Source organism: Peromyscus californicus, unplaced genomic scaffold (genome assembly GCF_007827085.1).
Source record: "Peromyscus californicus insignis strain IS unplaced genomic scaffold, ASM782708v3 Scaffold_5__1_contigs__length_169319896, whole genome shotgun sequence".
NCBI lineage: Eukaryota > Metazoa > Chordata > Mammalia > Rodentia > Cricetidae > Peromyscus > Peromyscus californicus.
The window spans coordinates 25,888,518-25,902,836 of NW_026294573.1; the positions used below are offsets into that span (position 1 = coordinate 25,888,518).

A 14,319-nucleotide genomic window follows, 5' to 3' on the forward strand; every position below is an offset into this window, starting at 1 on the left:
TAATCCCAGCACTCGGGAGGCAGAGGCAGGCGGATCTCTGTGAGTTCGAGGCCAGCCTGGTCTACAGCGCGAGATCCAGGAAAGGCGCAAAGCTACACAGAGAAACCCTGTCTCGAAAAAACCAAAAAAAAAAAAAAAAAAAAAAAAAAAAAGAAGGAGAATTCTTGGAGTCCAGACTCATTACTGCAACTTCCAGGAAGGCTCTGTATCTCTGCACATCTCAGCTTCCCCATTTCAAATGGAATTAAATAGGAGGTCACAGCAAACAAACACAGCCTCACTACACAGCAAATACCTTAGACCATCTCATTAGTTCATTTCATTAGTTCTTCAAGGTACGGGCTATGGGGATTCCCATCAAACACAAGAAGACACGGGCACAGATTGGGACTGGAGGAAGAATGCGGGTCATAGCTGAGTGGCAGAGACAAGGCTGGAACCTAAGTGTCCCTCCGATTGGCCTCCATCTCCTGCTCCACACAGGTCAGTGACAGGAGTCACTGTGACAGTGACAGCCACTCATGGAGCAAACCATCCATGCATTAAAGCACAACAGGGCTTGAAAATCACACTTCTTTTAAACAAAGCATAAGAGAAAAGGGGTAAGAAATGGGGGCTCTTGTTATCTCAGCCACAATGGAGACAGATGTGTCCTTCCCTAGTCCCTTATTTGCAGGAAAAATGACTCTGTCCCTAGTCAGAAACCTACCTTGAGACTCTGCTTTATGAGTCAGAAAGAGGATTTTACTGAGAATCAAAGGAAGAAGCAGCAGGAAGTCAGGCAGTGGTGCCGCATGCCTTTAATCCCAGCACTTGGAAGGCAGAGCCAGCGGATCTCTGTGAGTTCGAGGCCAGCCTGGTCTACAGAGTGAGTTCCAGGACAGGCTCCAAAGCTACACAGAGAAACCCTGTCTCGAAAAAACAAACAAACAAAAGAAGCAGCAGGAGATAAACTGCTCACACTCTTTCCACTTACTTTCTTTTACATTATTTATTTGTGTGTGGGTGTGCATGCATATGTATGTAGACCCACACAGGCCACAGAACACATGGGAGACAGAGGACAGCTTGCAGGTGTCAATTCTCTCCTTCCACCTTGTTGGTTTCAGACATCTACGATTGTCAGGCTTGGGTATTGAGTGCCTTTACTCACCCCGTCCAGTCATCTCCTTGATCCATTTTCCCAAATTTTCTTTGAAGATAGGCTCTCACTATGTAGCCTAGACTGGCCTTGAACTTAGTATCCTCCTGCCTCAGACTTCCAAGTGTTGGAATCACAGGCATGCACCATTATGGCCCCAGTGTTAACACTGTTTCTACGAAAGCATCAAAACATTTTAAAAATGCTCAGATCTCCTTATACTTAAAAAAAGTAACTTAGGGTCAAGTTTGCAAAACATCTAAGTGTGAACTCCAGCCTTCAAACTACGGCCACGCTTTTACCACCATCGTCTCTTGTGTGCAATGGACCGTTTGAAAAAGTGCCAAATAAACACTTGTGAAATAAAACAATCCTATTTCGTAAATGGGTTCACAGGAACTTTTCGCTTCCAGATAGTTACCCAAAGGAACAGGTGCTCCGTGACAGCCATCATTTGTCCTGGAGAGCTGCCCTGCCCTGGAGAGCTTCCTCCTCAAGCCCCTGGAAAAGCCTCGAGCCTCACTGATCCCATGAGAAAGGACAGGACTATCAGGTCCCACAGTGCCATCTGTCCTGTGTACATCCTTGTGACATTCACACTTCTGTCAGGGAAATCTCCCGGCCGGCAACTGTATTTACACACTGGCTTCTCCTCCCCTTCAATTCACTGATTGGTTTACAAACGAATGTTTGGGGACTTGATGAAGCTCGCAAAATTGCAGACCTCGGTTTCTACCCAAAAAAGGATTTGCCAACTTTTTCTTTTTGAAGCAGAGTCGAGGTTTATTAAAGACATTTTAGTATGGACGTTAAATATGAGTGTTGAGAGAGCGGGGAGAGAGAGAGAGAAAGAGAGAAAGAGAGAGAGAGAGAAGAGAGAGAGAGAAAGAGAAAGAGAGAAAGAGAGAGAGAGGGAGTCCAAAGACAGAAAGACATACTCAGAGGCATGGATGTGGGCTTCTCTAAGGAATCACTGTCTTTTTCGTTTTTTAATGTGCATGTGTGTGCTTGTGTGTCTACATGTGTGCTGTGCTTGTGTGTCTACATGTGTGCTGTAGTGGCCAGAAGAAAAACCGACTGTTAAGGTGGCTGTGAGCTGCCTGATAAGGTCGCTGGAGGGACAAGCGCTCTTACCCACTGAGCCATCTCCAGCTCCCACAATCCATTGCCTTTACAGTAGTTACAGACACTACTTTGGTTAGGTTTAAAGCTATCATGGCAACTGGTTGCCAAGTAACTTGAAGGGGACCTCAGGGTGGTTCCTGAGGGGGCACCTGACAGGACTAATGGTAAGGTCACCAAGAGACAAGAAGCATGGTATCATCACTGTAAATGTAGTCTTGTTTTCGAGTCCCAGAAAATGTGTGGGAGGGGAGTGAGGCCCTATATGAGGACATAGACAGTCAGGCCTTAGCGTGGTTTGTTGCTATCTCTCTCTATGTGAAAAGAACACATTCCTCACAGCAGAAGTTAACTGTGTGGGGATTCTCCTAGCTGGTGAGAGACTTCAAGGAAACTCTGGGGTGAGGGGCTTCTCTTTCCTATAATTCCTGTGTCTTCCCATCCTGCCTCCATCAGACAGCATCTGACACCTGCAGCAGAGCATTCCCTGCATTGCTAGAACCCGCCCACCCTTTCCAATGTATTTTCCTGCTCACTTTCTTTAGAGATCTGAACGTAATTCTGGATATGAACAACACATGAATTCTGGATATTTTTGGTTGCAGGTAGAAAGAGGGATCTTCTCCTACGGGCGTCTGGGGTGTAATAGGTTACAATGATCAGGAGACAAATAGGCACTTGAGTTCTGAGTAAGCAGGGGGAGAGTCAAGAGCTTAGGTGACAAGTCTAGGTCCCATGGGATAAGGAAGCAAACCAGAGGCTCTGGATGACAGAGATTGAGGACCTGGGTGGCAGGAAGGGGGCATGTGCTATCAAGCATGGAGTTTCGTTCATTCATTTGACAAGTATTTATCAGACAGCTTGGTGTTGGGAATACAGCAGTAAGCTGCACACAGACCCTGACGTCAACAATGAACCAATGCTGACTTCAGCATACGTTGTTATTTAGGAGGGACAGAGCTGGCTCCAGAACAGGGATGGCACAGGGGCCTACAGACCGCAACAAGGTTAAGCAGCCCTCCCCAGAGCAAGTTGAATCGCCAGGTCAAGCGCCCTTTGCATATGTAGTAGTTTCTTTACAGTTTCTTCCTTTAATATCAATGACACTTGAGTCTACAGAAGGGGGAACAAAGAAGAGTGTATTTTTCACAGGGCACAAACCTGGAGACTCTGCTGTTTTCTAGAGGAGAATGAAAGTATGAAGTTCATTCAACAACCATTTATGAAGCATCTATTACGTTCAGAGAACAGCATTAGGAACAGAGTCATGGGGGTGGAAAAATACAGTCCCCAAAATTGCAACAGTGTGGCAGGTGCTATGATGAGGTGGCAGGGTAGAAAGGATGATGGGAGAGAAAGTGAGCTGAAAGGCCCCTGAAAAATGACACTGGGGATGAATCTTCACGGAGAAAGAGAGCCTGCAGGTTGTAAGCAGATATGCTTGGGAGGGTGTTCCACAGCAACAGGTACTAAGGACCTACTGTAGCAGACCACCACTTCACCTACTGTAGGAGACCACCACTTCATCTACTGTAGCAGACCACCACTTCACCTACTGTAGCAGACCACCACTTCATCTACTGTAGCAGACCACTTCACCTACTGTAGCAGACCACCACTTCATCTACTGTAGCAGACCACCACTTCATCTACTGTAGCAGACCACCACTTCATCTACTGTAGGAGACCACCACTTCACCTACTGTAGGAGACCACCACTTCATCTACTGTAGCAGACCCCCACTTCACCTACTGTAGCAGACCACCACTTCATCTACTGTAGCAGACCACTTCACCTACTGTAGCAGACCACCACTTCATCTACTGTAGCAGACCACCACTTCATCTACTGTAGGAGACCACTTCACCTACTGTAGCAGACCACCACTTCATCTACTGTAGCAGACCACCACTTCATCTACTGTAGGAGACCACCACTTCACCTACTGTAGGAGACCACCACTTCATCTACTGTAGGAGACCACCACTTCATCTACTGTAGCAGACCACCACTTCACCTACTGTAGGAGACCACCACTTCATCTACTGTAGCAGACCACTTCATCTACTGTAGGAGACCACCACTTCATCTACTGTAGCAGACCACCACTTCATCTACTGTAGGAGACCACCACTTCATCTACTGTAGGAGACCACCACTTCACCTACTGTAGGAGACCACCACTGCACCTACTGTAGGAGACCACCACTTCATCTACTGTAGGAGACCACCACTTCATCTACTGTAGCAGACCACTTCATCTACTGTAGCAGACCACTTCATCTACTGTAGCAGACCACCACTTCATCTACTGTAGGAGACCACCACTTCATCTACTGTAGGAGACCACCACTTCACCTACTGTAGGAGACCACCACTGCACCTACTGTAGGAGACCACCACTTCATCTACTGTAGCAGACCACTTCATCTACTGTAGCAGACCACTTCATCTACTGTAGGAGACCCCCACTTCATCTATTGTAGCAAGACCCCCACTTCATCTACTGTAGCAGACCACTTCATGTACTGTAGCAGACCACCACTTCATCTACTGTAGCAGACCACTTCATCTACTGTAGGAGACCCCCACTTCACCTATTGTAGCAAGACCCCCACTTCATCTACTGTAGCAGACCACTTCATGTACTGTAGCAGACCACCACTTCATCTACTGTAGCAGACCACCACTTCATCTACTGTAGCAGACCACCACTTCATCTACTGTAGCAGACCACTTCATCTACTGTAGCAGACCACTTCATCTACTGTAGCAGACCCCCACTTCACCTACTGTAGCAAGACCGCCATTTGCCCAGAAGGAGCCTACAGAAAACCATTGAAGGTTTGGTTCAAGACATATGCTACAGATGTACCCCAAAATCTTTTCATGTTCCCATTCTTACACATTCTTAAATTTACTTGGCCTGTGTTGGGAGTGGAAGGGAAGAACATGCACAATTAATAGGAAGGAGACAGATAAAGAAAGGAGGTGAACCCTGTCTGGCTTCCTCCACGAGGCTGATAGGGCTCGACCAATGGGTTGGTTAGTCTCAAGCTATGTCAGGATTTAGTCAGTATTTGGTTACATTGTTACATGGAGGAGTGGGGGAACAACAGGGTGAGTGGAAAATGGTTTGGGGGCAGCAATAACCATGAACACAGAAACTTAACTCGCCAGCACCAGGTGACTATGAATGAACGCACAAAGGAGAAAGAGCCCCTGTGTGTAGACCAGCAGAGCATGGAACAAAGGCTAGAGTGTGCCATGAGCCGTGCAGGCAGCTGTGGGAACTGGCCTGTGGTTCCACCCTACAGGGAGTCCATGGCTTGAGGGGGAAGAGGGGCACCGCCTGGTTAGGGGTTCGAGATCGGGCAGACAATCACAGCACACCTGTCCAACCCATTTCTCTCTCAGCAGATGAAAAAGTCTCCTAGACCTCCCATGAACAAAAGGCTTGCAAAGGACCACAAAAGCAAATAGAAGTGAACTCATGTAGTTTTAAGTGGGCGCAGAAGGTATCCCCAGGACTGCAGTTCCATCCGGTAAGGCTTTCCTAGTTCTCTGTCCTCTCATGCTGGCTGGTATCAAGTTGAAGTTCAAAATACTCCCCTGTTGTCCTCTATACCACCATTCTAGACCCAAAGAGTCTCCAAAACGTGAGGACCAAATGAAATGTGATCATTGCCACGGCACAGTAAGGACTTTGGGCCACCAAACAACCTACCCAAAATAAGGGCCACAGAAAAGAAAAAAAAAGAGAAAGCTTTTCCAGCTTTAGGAGGCATCTTGCTGATGCCTTCAGCCAGAACTGGTTACATAATCTATGAGACCTATCACAAGATGAACACTCCGGGCCTCTTGTTACAAATTATAAAGTTTTCAAGGGTTGGAGAGGTGGCTTAGTAGGCCAGCCTGCTTGCTGTGCGAGCATGAAGACCCGAGTTCAAATCCCTACACCCCACATAAAGCTGGATGTGTTAGTACATGGCTGTCCTCCCAGCACTCCTAAGCATGGGACGTGGAGACAGGAGGATTCCCAGAAGCTCATGTGCCAGCTATTCAAACACAGACAAGGCAGAAGGCAAAAAACCAATACCAGAGGTTGTCCTTTGACCTCCACACATAAGCCCTGGTGTGCGCATGCCCTGTCCCAACAGCCAAGATCACAGACAGCAGTCACGAGGCATTAAGACAAGCATATGGCCCTCTGAGCTCAAGATGTAGGCTGCAGCCTCATAGAGCCAGTCCTGCTTCCAAACACAGTACAGCATGGTCATGTGTAAAGCCTGAGTCAGAACTGGCCAGCCCTGAGTCACAGACCCTATCCTGATACTCATTTGCTAAGCGTCTTTAAGGCAATTTCTTCCAGGATTGTGAGGAATTTAATGGGGTAAAGAGCAAAATTCCCAGTCTACAGCAAGCACTCAATAAATGGAAACTCTATGGTTATTGTTTGAAACATGGTGCAGACAGCAATTTTTAAAGTTCAAGAAGTGAATTGCTGGGGTGGGGAAGCTGACTAGTTTGTAACATGCTTGCCATACAGACATGAAGCCCTGGGTCCATCACAGAACCTAGGGTTGTTTGTTTGTTTATATTTTTGTTTTGTTTTGGAAATGTCAGCATGTGCTGTTGTAATCCCAGAGCTGGGAGGTGGAGACAGGTGGATCCCTGCTGCTTGCTGGGATCCCAACAGCCTTGTCTAAACCTGTGAGTTTCAGGCCAGCAAGAGACCCTATCTCAACAACAACAAACAATAACAATAAAAACCTCAAGATTAGCAGCATCTGCGGTTTGACAAGGAAGGCTGTCCTCTAGCCACCACATGCACGCACACATGCATGCACACACACTGAGGCTGTCCTCTAGCCTCCACATGCATGCACGTGCATGCACATGTACTGACACACACAAGTGTGCATGCGCACACACAGAAATAAACCACCAGTAAAAGGTATAAAAAACCCAGAATATTTCAGAACAAAATTATGAGGCAGACAGGGAAGGCTAAGTTTAATCACTTTCCTTCCTTCAGTGGCAAATGTGCAAGGATAGTCTACACACTGTTGCCATTTCTAATCTGTGCCTCGTGCTACGCACCTCTTTGTCTCCGGCTACCTAGTGTTCCTATGCCCAATCCCCCACCTAACTGATGTTATCATTTAAAAAGTTATAAATGGCCGGGCGGTGGTGGCGCACGCCTTTAATCCCAGCACTCGGGAGGCAGAGCCAGGCGGATCTCTGTGAGTTCGAGGCCAGCCTGGGCTACCAAGTGAGTCCCAGGAAAGGCGCAAAGCTACACAGAGAAACCCTGTCTCGAAAAACCAAAAAAAAAAAAAAGTTATAAATGGCCTCCTAGTTATTAAATAAAACACACATTCCTCACCAGCTCCCTACAGTTTCACATTGCTGCTAATTTCTCCACGTCAACCCTTTTCTTCCCTGGACTCGTGTGATACTCCATACCCGTAGCCAACAGCATGTCTGTCTGGACATGTGTCCATCAGAGACACCACACATGATGGTGGGTGGGATGCCCGAGTCACATAACTAAGTTGAACAGTGCTTTTGTTTCTTGGATGCTATTTGTTCTCTGCCATGTGGACTCTATCCCCTCCCCCTGCTCCCTAAGGGAGGCAGTCTCTGGGCTCCATCTTCAGATCTCGACACTAGTATTTTTATGTTGTTACCTCAGTGAGCTCCGCTAACCTCATAGCTTCCACTGTTACAGTCTCCGTATTAGACTCCCGACCTCTCTCTCTGGAACACCAGTCACCTCCTGCTCCCAAGAACACGGTTTTCCCCCTGAGAAGTCTGAGTATTGCTTCGAGATACTTTAGCACTTACCTCTTCTTCTCCCTAAACCAGTCTTCCGTGTGGTCTGGCTCATTTCGCTAACTGTCCACCCAGGGTCAAGACTACACTGGTGTCATTTTGTCTTTGTCTTTGCTCTCCAGTCACAGTCTTGCTCATTACTGGCTGGACTCACCTCTTTTCAGCACAGCACCCCTGTTCCTTACCCTGTCCCAGCCACACCGGGTAACTTGCTGACTTTGCGGTCCATTTTCTCCAAACTCCAGTCTCCACCCTACCGTGGGGAACCTTCTCAAATATTACTTTCACGACACCACACTTACCTAAGCCCAAATCTTCCACTTCCCAACTGTAGGACAGAACCTTAACTTTTCAGATTGCCGATTCATGCCTCCAACCAGCTCCTCTGATCCTACAATCTGTCTACTTGACCTTGAGCTTGCTGGACTGGTCAGCCCTGTCAGCTGATCCCTGAAACTCTCGAAACATGCTGGCTTCACATTTTATGAGCACTGTGTTTTCTGTCCAGGAATTCCTCCCATCTTTCTTCCAGAAGAATCCATCATGGCTCTGGGTTCATTCTGCTGCTTTCACTGTTTAATGCGGTTATTATTATTATTACTGTTATTTGTGTGCATGTGTGTGAGAGGGAGGGGTGGGGCAGGCACATGCTGTGGCTGTCAGGGGACAACCTCTGTAGGGGGTTGGCTCTCATCCTCCATCCCCTGCGGTGCTGTACTTCCGGCTGGCCCAATGGGTTTCCAGGTCATTCTCCCCAGTCCACCTCCCACTTCCCAGTTGAGGAAAAGAGGGGATTACAAACACGATGTTTCCCATCCAGCCTTTTTTTTTTTTTTTTTTTTTTTTTTTTTTTTTTTTTTTTTTTTTTTTTTTGGACAGGGTCTCACTGTGTAGCTCTGGCTGTCCTGGAACTCACACTGTAGCCCAGGCTGGCCTCAAACTCACAGAGATCTGCCTGCCTCTGCCTCCCCAGTGCTGGGGTTAAAGTTGTGCGCCACTATGCCTGGCTTACATCCAGCTATTAAATGAGCTCCAGGAAACCGTCTGTCGGGCTTGCAAGGCAAGAGCTTTGATCCACTAAGCCAGCTCTCTTGATTTGCATTTTGAGAGCGGGGGGGTTACTGTAGTCCAAACTGGCTTCAAAGTCACTATGTAGCTGAGGATGACCTTGAGCTCCTAATCCTCCTACCTCTACCTCCCACATGCTGAGGTTACAGGCACGTGCTGGCACACCTGGCTCCCCCATGGCTCTGAACAACACTTCCTGGGAATCACAGTGCTGGATGGTTTTCCTTTCTAAACCAGTGTAATACTTTACAGCTCAAAGTGGTGCCGACTGCTGCCTTACATTTGGGATCTGTTTACTTCACACACACACACACACACACACACACACACACACACACACACACACACACGAAGCCAGTGGCATTATTACAGATGAAGAAACCAAAGTCAAGGAGTTTACCCTAAGCCATGTGGCTAGTACAGTAGAAACAGGATTCAGATCCTTCTAAACTGTGAATACCCCAACCCACGCCACCTCCCTCATTTCCTGTCTCCTCCAAGGCACAAATACTGTGCAGGGTTTGCACACAAGTAGGTGTTCAGTCACTAGGTTGACGGAGAAGGCTGCTGGAAGGCTAGCTCATGCTCACAGCACTGACAGAACCTGCTAGGCCAGAGCACAGCCGGGACCACCCGAGCCACCTCCTTTTACTTGGCTTAACCTTTGGCTTCGAAGACTTAGTATGATTCATTCTCAAAAGAAGCTTGGGTGTGTGTATGTGGAGATGGTTCAGTGGGTATAATATTTGCCATGCAATGTGAGGACCTGAGTGTCATAATCTCAGTGCTTTTGTGGCGGGGTGGGAAATGGAGACAGGAGAACCCCTAGAAGCTCACAGGTCAGCTAACCTGGCCCACAGGGTGCAGCAGCAGCAGCAGCAGCAGCAGCAGCAGCAGCCAGGCCCTCAAAGAGGTGGAAGGTGAGGACTGACAGCTGAGGTTGCCCTCTGACCTCCATATATGCTGCGGCATGTGCGTGCCTGCACACACATACACACACATCACACATACATCACATATACACAGGCGTTGTACATGCATACCCTCCCCCGCCACACACACACACACACACACACACACACACACACACACACACACAGAAATGTTGGGTTAAGTAAAGCTAACGGGTCTTTATCTGATTCAAACATGTATTGAATTCTGGGGATGAGATCCATCTTTTGCATTCTGCACCCATCCTTGCTTTCCTTCCAAATGACCAGGAAGTAAAAACAGGCTGGTCAGCTGACTGCAGTTCTGGAAATCGGCTCCAATAGTTAAAATCTCAGTTTAAGAAACTACAGAAGTGAATCGTAGGTGGAAATGGCGCTAAGGGGAGGGAAGGATAGCAGTAAGGAGGGAGTGAGAACAGGAAGGAGGTGGCACAGGAAATAGTCTATGCAGGGGATGGGCCGGTCCCGTTCTGCACAGCTGTTTCAAGCTGTCAGACTCACTGCTGTTGTTCATGGCTGGCAGCATTAACAGCAGGTTCCGGCCTGTTTACACGATTTACGACCTGCCTGGAACTCACTGTGTTGTTTAGACTGACCTAGAACTCTGTATGTAGCCCAGGCTGGCTTGGAACTTGAGATCTTCCTGCCTCACTCGGTTGCTTAAGTGCTGGGATTACAGAAGTGCACAACCATCCCGGCTACAGTCCTTCCTTGACTCACTCTCTAGTGTCTGATCTTACTGCTCTGGGAGTCACAGTTTCGAGGCTCACCATTGCTTCCCCGACAGTGACTTTCTGGCATGTGGTTTACGTTTGCCCTCCTACGATGCTGCCTTGAGTGTCCAGCATTGTGCCCAGGGTTCAGGCTCTCTACCCTGAGGTTGTTGAGGACCACCATTTTCCATTTCCACTTGTTGAACCTTTTCTCGGAAGCCGTGGGTGACAAAAGGCAAGAGTGAGGCTCAAAAAAGCCCATGGGGGGGATAGATGGGAAAATATCACTGGAAAATTGTGATAGCAATGAGACATATAAGCCAGCTTCTAAAAAGTTACATGATAAAGGAAAGGAGACATGATTGCAATATAAAGCCACTTCCCAAATAAAAAAGGGGGGCTATTCCTGTGAGATACAATTTTCCTTAGTGGGAGCACTCACTGAACTTTGTTTGGGTGTCCTTTCTAATCTTTGTGACAAACTCCTATTCACCCTTCAGCACCTTGCTGAAGTATGCTCTCTGGGAAGCCTTCTCTGACCTTAGACCCGTTTACCAGATTCGTTCTTGCTCCATCTGGTGTTCTGTTATCACTTTGGCTAACAATTTTGTCTCTCCCACCACCTCTCTGAGGACAAGGGCTAATTATCTTCCCCAGTGTTGCCTCCTCTAGACACAACAGAGTGCCTGGCATATACCAAGTGTTCCTCCTTGCGTGGATAAATACACCAAGAGCAGCCTGCAAGTACAATTTGCACTTCATTTGCAGAACTCGGTTTGGTTGCTGTGGCTCTTCACTTGGAAGCCCGTTTCCCCTTGTTGGGAACAAACGATTCGAGACTCATAAAGTAAGCTCCATCCACAACGGCACATTAGGCTGTTCTTCATACCCTGGAGACGCGAGCATTTCCCCTCCACGCTAAACCTCTCGGGGCCGCCTTGATATTAGCAGCACATCTCCGCGCTAGCATTTCTATTGTGGCCAAGGCTAAATTACACCACGAGCCTAAAGAGGCCACCCGTCTTAGTGAATTGGGGGAGGGGGTAATTAGAAGACAACATTTCTGTAGCAGACCTAGGAGCAAAGAGGGAGGAGGAAGTTGATTTAAACCTAGCATTGTAAGAAATTCGCTAGAAACTCAAGCCAAGCAGGAGCTTCCTCTGGACATGACAACAAACCCTGGTGTCCTGCAAGAATCTTTCCCTACCGGTGTCAGGTCAGAAAACAGGACTGGGGGGGGGGGGGGGAGAGGGGAGTGCCTGCCTTGGATACCCCTCCTTCTCGTACCTTGGGACCTGCTTTTGCTTAACGAGATAGCTCTTGTTTTCTCCTTCCAGTAACAACCACCGCCACAGTTTGCTCCCCCCCCGCCCCCCCCCCCCCCACACACACTGGCTCGATCTTCGTCCTCCAGCAACCCCTTCGTCCTCCAGCAACCCCAACCAGGCTTAACTAGGGATCAAAAGTGCTAGTAGCTGGGCTGTCAGGCCGCTGCAGAGCAGGCAGCGCAGTGGGCAGGCCAGACCCTGGTGTCCCCCGCAGTCCCCGCGAGGACACGGGCCACAGGGGGCGGGCCTCTCCACGTAAGGAGGCCACGCGCCCCCGAGATCGCGCGACTGCGGGGACTTCAGCGGCTCTCTCCCAGTCGCCCGCGAGCCCCGGGCCCGCGAGATCGCCGCGGTCCTCACGGCGGCCGGGCGGGTCCGGGTCCGCGGTGAGCCGGTGTCCACCGCGCTGCCCAGCCTCACGCGGCCCGGCCCGCTCGCCGCCCCGTGACAGCTGGGTGCCCAAAGGGTTAAGCCCGCCGCGCCGCGCCGGGTGTCCCCCGCGCGCCGCCCCGCCGCCGCCAGCCGGCCCCAGCGCGCACGCGCCCGCCCGTTACCTGCGGTGGCCTCCGCGCTCCTCCTCCACCTGGCCGCGCTCTCCCGGGGCCGCCCCTCAGCCCGCCCCCTCGGCTCTCCGCCGCGCACCCTGCTGGCTGCCCCGCCGCGGCCCGCGGAGGAGGGGCCTGGGGGCGATTACCATGTATTAGCATACCGGAGCGGGTCACGTGGCTGCTCCAGCCAATGGCCACTCTGGAAAGGCGGAGATTGCACTGAACACGCCTTGGTCCTGCTCCGGGCCTGAACCGGTGGCCATGGCAACGGAGGGGAGGGCGAAGGAGGGGGGAGGCGCTGGAGCCTTGTGGTCCCCTGGGAGCATCTCAGCTACCTGAGCTCGGCACCGCGACCACTGCGTACTTTTCCTACTCTGTGTATGGAGAGCACCTCAAATTGACCTCGCTAGGGAAATTCAGATTCCGGAAACGCTCTGAGCACTTAAACCACGTGCGTAACACTTTTCTGCAGATAACTCTCGGGGTAACCTCAGGAAGTACATATCATAAACTTAACTTGATAGTGGGGCAAGCTTATTATGCTCACAGAGGCTCAGCCACTCACCCAAAGTCATACAACCACACTTCATAGAAAAAGTGGAGACATGAGAGCTTCAGGGTCAGGGCCCTCCTGCGTTTTTCTCCCCTCACAATTTCAAAGAGTCAAGAAAAAGACTGTATACAAACAGTTGAGAGAATCATCATACATCACCTGTAGAGCACCTTTGCACTGCCTTACAGTGACATTCTGAGGCAGAAGCCTTATACCCATATTACAGATGACAGAAATGAAGCCTGGGGATGATGGGACTTGCCCTGGGCCAAAGAACTATTAGGAGGCGACAGTTAATTATTTGGATCTCTGTATGCTCAAGCTATAGGAAATTTTACACACAACTAAATCGCGGTATTGCTATAGCCACTTTAGAAATCCAGACACTGAACTTTTGGAAGGGCAAGCAAATTGTCCACATTTATACCTCCGGTACCTCAGACAATAGATTCTAATCCTGGCTTATCTGGCTCCAAAGCTATATTCTAATGGGATCTCATTGTATCAGGCTCAGTTAATTTGGATTTAGGCATAAGAATGCCATCCCTAATCACTCAAGATTGGAATATATTCTGTGACAAGTGGCATGCATTAAGGTCACAGAAGATAAATATTAGAGTCACCAAGTTGGTAGGGGACTCTAGAACCCTGTCTCTCCGCCTTCACCTCTGTGGATCGTATAATTCACCTAAAAGCACCAACATTCCCATATGGACTTGTTTAGCATGGTAGCTCACTGATGTGAATGTAGCATGTGTGGATTAATAGATCAGACCCTGTGGTTTAAATGAACTGTCTAGGCACTTTAAGGGATTATTCAAGGTCAGTTAAAACATATGAACATTTCATCTCACCAAATTGACTTAAAGTTCAATTTCCTTGTAAACTGTGACTATGTGGTGCTTTTGGGCACAAACATAGAGGCAGACCTACTTGGATTAACATCCTGCTTGGCCACTCATCGGCGGTGTGATCTACAGCAAGCTATATAACCTGTCTGTGGCTCAGTTTCCTCACTAACAAGACAGGATGGGAATGTTGGAAGCATTAAAGAATT

At 48.9% G+C, this 14,319-nt stretch overlaps 1 protein-coding gene across 4 annotated transcripts in view; it reads right to left on the minus strand.

The window, feature by feature from the left end:
• The window catches only part of Phc2 (polyhomeotic homolog 2), a 109,310-nt gene extending 96,475 nt beyond the window's left edge, over nt 1–12,835 (minus strand). For all 4 annotated transcript variants that reach the window (XM_052718820.1, XM_052718818.1, XM_052718819.1 and 1 more), the window contains exon 1: nt 12,716–12,835. The gene's annotated coding sequence lies outside the window, so the exon portion shown is untranslated. The remainder of the gene's footprint in view (nt 1–12,715) is intronic.
• Nucleotides 12,836–14,319: the final 1,484 nt, after the last annotated feature.